Below are 4316 nucleotides of genomic sequence, written 5' to 3'. Positions count from 1 at the left end.
GTTTTAAAACCAAGCTATGTTATAATAATAATAATAATCAAGGGACAAACTTCTCGAGGTTAGACTATGACAACTTCACAAATGTGACATCACTTTAAATCATAATTGACAATAGAAAACTAAAAAGTTTATTTTCAAAGGAAGGAAATTTAACTTATGTGGTGGTAACCAATAATTTTACTCTCATTTCCACATTAAATTTACCCTTTTTGAGGCTTCATTTGAACCTTCCAATATATCCCATAAAAGTGGCCTCCCTCCTCAAGGATAGCTTTCACATGTCTAAGCTTTTGTGTATGCTTCCTTTCCTCTAAGAGCTCCATTTAAGCTATACTAGTCAGTTGGGGAATCCATTTCTTGTAAAGGACACTTCGATCTCTTTCCTTTACCTTGTTTTAATTGGTTGGAAGACGGTGGCATACATGAGAGTGGTTCTTTATTTTGATGTCTGGAGGAATTTCAATTCCTAATTCTAATTGTCAAATTTGATTACAAATTTATGATATATTTATAGTAAAATATTGACAATTCTCTTTTATCTGACAATTAGGTGCCATCTGTTATCACTCAGGTTGTTCCCTTTGACTCCCAAGGGAATACGGCCGAGGTAACCACTAACCAATCTTTGGGTCACAGGTTCTAGCCTACCTATGACCAGAGAGGGCTCTCTCTTTATTCTTTAGCTTTGTTTGTGTAGTATTTTAGGCTAGCTATGATGCTCAAGGTTTGTTTTTAGAATTGGTTGGATGATGATTTCAGTCAAGATATGTATGTGCTCACTAGAGTGTTCTAGGCCATTGGGCATGGAGTCAGTGGTCTTTTTAGTTGTTTGGTATGCTGTGTTAATACAGTAGTGATGCTGCAGAGCTAGATAAGTGTATGAGAAACAACGCTTTGGAATTGTGATTGAATGTGATGTATCCAGTTTATGAAAGGCAATTAAGAATCTTCCAATAAACTGATATGGAGAAAAAGTGAGAATATTATTTAGAAGCAGTGAAGAATTTCTAGATAACATTCATATTTATAGAATTAATGAAAACATGAGCAATTAAGAATTCATGTCCATAATTAATTCTGAAGAAAACATTTACAGCAATAAAAGATTGAACACAAGGTGTAACCAAACATATCTTGCACTATCCCTTTTCTCTACTGCTAGATCAGTGAAACATGAGCATGATTTAATAACATAAGAAGACAAAACAGAGATTGAGAAAAACTTATTATTCCATCAGACAGCATAAGAATTCTGTAACAACACGCATGGTATCAGCAAGACATCAAACATTCAGGAAATCACTGAGCTGGTCTAGCCCTTTGCATTAGGTAATCTGAAAGTATACAATACATTTGCCTCAGAGTGAAAATCACCAACCCCTCATACGTTATTAGGGGAGGTATATATACATAATTTACATAAGAAAATATCCTGCTGATGAGTAAATGCTTCATTAATGTCATGCCAACTCCTGGAGTGTAGTAGCTGAGGGAGTAAATGCTGTAGTAACTCTTCAGTGCCTTAGCTGTCAAAAATAGTTAGAAGATATTGACTTTGTGGTTGCTGGAGTCAGTTGAGGATACGCTGTAAAAAAGGTGCATATATCTTATCCTTTGCTTGCTGCCGCTGTCTTTTGCTGAGTCACTTTTCAGCTGCCTTTAATGATGTTTGACTTTGCTGAGCTGTAGCTGACTGGGATGGAACATCTGAAGTTAATGTGGAAAAATTTGGAGCATTGCTTGCCACCAATCCTCCTTGGGCATTTGGTGTCTTCTGATCTACACCAAAGTCTCATCTGCTTCAGTATATCTGTAGAAATTAGGAGGAGTCTCAAAAAGGTGGTGGATTTCTTTTTCAATGAAAAATATATTTTCGAGTTTCTGTAGAAGGCTCTGCCCTGTTGGAGGCCCTGCCTCCTCCGAAGTACTGCCAGCTGCAGTAATTTGATTTTCCACAAAGGTGGTCATTCTGTTTGCATATTGCTCACGGGGGAGCAGTCTTCCTGTGCTGTTTAGTAGGCTAGGTAGTCCTTTGGCTTGCAGTGCTCCCATTTTGGCCTTGTACTCATCCACCTCAGCCTGGATTTCATAGCACTTCATCTCCACAGTTTGTACATAATTTCTGAGAGTGAGTACCTTTTTAACTGTAAGGACAACCTCTGTTCTGTTGACAATATTGATGGCTGCCAGTTCTTCCTTTGTCTGTCTGTTCAAAAAATCTATCAATCTGTTGGCCAGCTCCGGCCTGTTTCCCAGCACTATTCTGGCCCTTTGAATCTCTGTCTGTGCTTGGCCAATAAAGTCCATCTGCTCATGCACAGTATTAATTGATTTCCATTGCTTGGTGATGGATTGGTCAATGCGGGCCCATAGAATTCTTTTGATTTCTGCTATAGCAGTCTCTAGATTGAGCTCCTTCTCCAAAGTCTTTATTTTTTCTTTCAAGGCCTTTATTTCTCTGCCTTGTTCTGCCACAGTTACTTTTGATTTATCATATTTGGCATCTAGTTCTGCCAACTTTTCCTTGGCCTGCTTTATCTCATTTGCCTGGAGCTCCATTTCTTTAACAGCCTTGGTCAAGTCTTCCATGCTTGTACCGGAGTCTGGAGCTGTTGTCTTTGCTGCTTCTCTTGTTGCTGTTGTTGTTACACGGGCCACTGCTACCTCTGTAGTTGTTGTAGTGGTTGAAGTGGTTGGAGGAGCTTGGGATGTAGACTCTCCCTGCTTATCTTGTAATTCCCCTTCAAGCTCTTTCTCCAAATTGAGGACCTTCTGATTTAGCTGCATTATGAGGCCCAGTTGCTCATCAACCTGCTTTTCCTTTTGTAACTCTGCTGTTTGAGGGTGCTCTGTGGGCAGCAGCTTTAAACTCTTCTTTAATGCATTGAGGTCATCTTCTTTTTTCTTCAGGAGGGCCCTTACGCCCTTTGGATCCTTAGGATCATGTCCTAAGTCTACAATGATGTCTTCCAGTGATTTTATTCTATTGTCCTTGGCCATGGAGGACATTCTTTCAAAATCCAACTGAATGTTGGTGTTTTTCAGTGATTCTTTCAACTCATGGGCCATAGATGCCCTGTCCACCAAGGTGGCATAGACCATTTCCTCAGTTTGCTTGTGGAGTTCTATTTGGTCCATGGGATGGATGTCTTTGGCCATGACCTCCACCCTTGTCTTCACATAATCTGCAGTTGATTTTGGATGGGGCACTGTAGGTTTGAAATGACTGAGGATCATTTTCTCCTCTTGAATGTCATATACAGACATTAGCCTTTCTTTCTGGGCTGGTGTTGCATTTAGAAATTGTTTATAGACTTCCACCCTCAGCAAGTCATTTTGTGCCTTGATTTGCTTGAAAGAAGCCTTAGTGCTTTTAGGCTTCTTGCTCTGCTGAGTGGAGGATGACACCTCCAAACCAAGCTGCACTCCTTGCTCCTGCTGAAAGGAGCTTGTACCTGTATGTTGGCTGCCTTCTCCATCTTTCCTTGAACTGTCAAGGACTTCTTCACTGATTTCCTCTATCTCCAGAGAATCAACCCTTTGTCTCTTGGCCTGGGGTTGTTGGGAGGATCCACTAGCAGGAGTGGACTCTTCTCTATCTCTTTTCATACCCTCTCCTCATGTGCTGGGGTTTGCAAAATTGGTGCTACTGGTGGCTCAGTTTGTGGAGGAGGGTTGTGCTCTTGTTGCTGCCCTATTGAGGGAGCAGGCTGTTCTTTCACTGTTTGCTCTTCAGCACCCATTATTCCTTTACCTTTGTTTGTGCCTGGTGCTGCTGTGGAAGATATCTGTGTGGTTGGTGCAGCTGCTGAGGCTGAGGTACCTTCTCCTACTGGCTACGGTCATTTGAAGGGTACCTGCTGCACACAATCCAAGTCAAGAGTCTTTTCCAAATCCTTGACATTCTTTATCATTATCTCTTCTTCAGACAATTTTTCAACTAATGTATCTGGCAGCCATTCTTGCTGATTGGCATATTTTTCAATATGTGGGTACTTGCAGTGCTCATAACCTAGCAGTCTGTACTTGACTCTCCTAGCAGTGATGAAGCCTTCAGGGTCATAGGGGACCCACCGGAAGCTTTTTGAGAGCATGTACTTATCTTTAAGGATTAGCTCAGCATCTTGCCATCCCTCTTTTTTATTCATTATGAATGGGCCCAGGTGGTGTTTGAATTTGAGATGGGCTTTCTTTTTGGAGCTGTGAAAGTGAGTGAGATCAGAGTGAATGAGTTGCCTGTAATACTCCAAGGCAAATATCCTCATGGGCACATATTTTGGGAGCTTGTATGGACAGAGCTCACAGCCATAAATTCT

The sequence above is a fragment of the Pinus tabuliformis genome, chromosome Q (genome assembly GCF_031772625.1).
Source record: "Pinus tabuliformis cultivar Carrire ecotype Pingquan chromosome Q, CPIR1, whole genome shotgun sequence".
Lineage (NCBI taxonomy): Eukaryota > Viridiplantae > Streptophyta > Pinopsida > Pinales > Pinaceae > Pinus > Pinus tabuliformis.
This window is presented reverse-complemented; position numbering follows the sequence as displayed.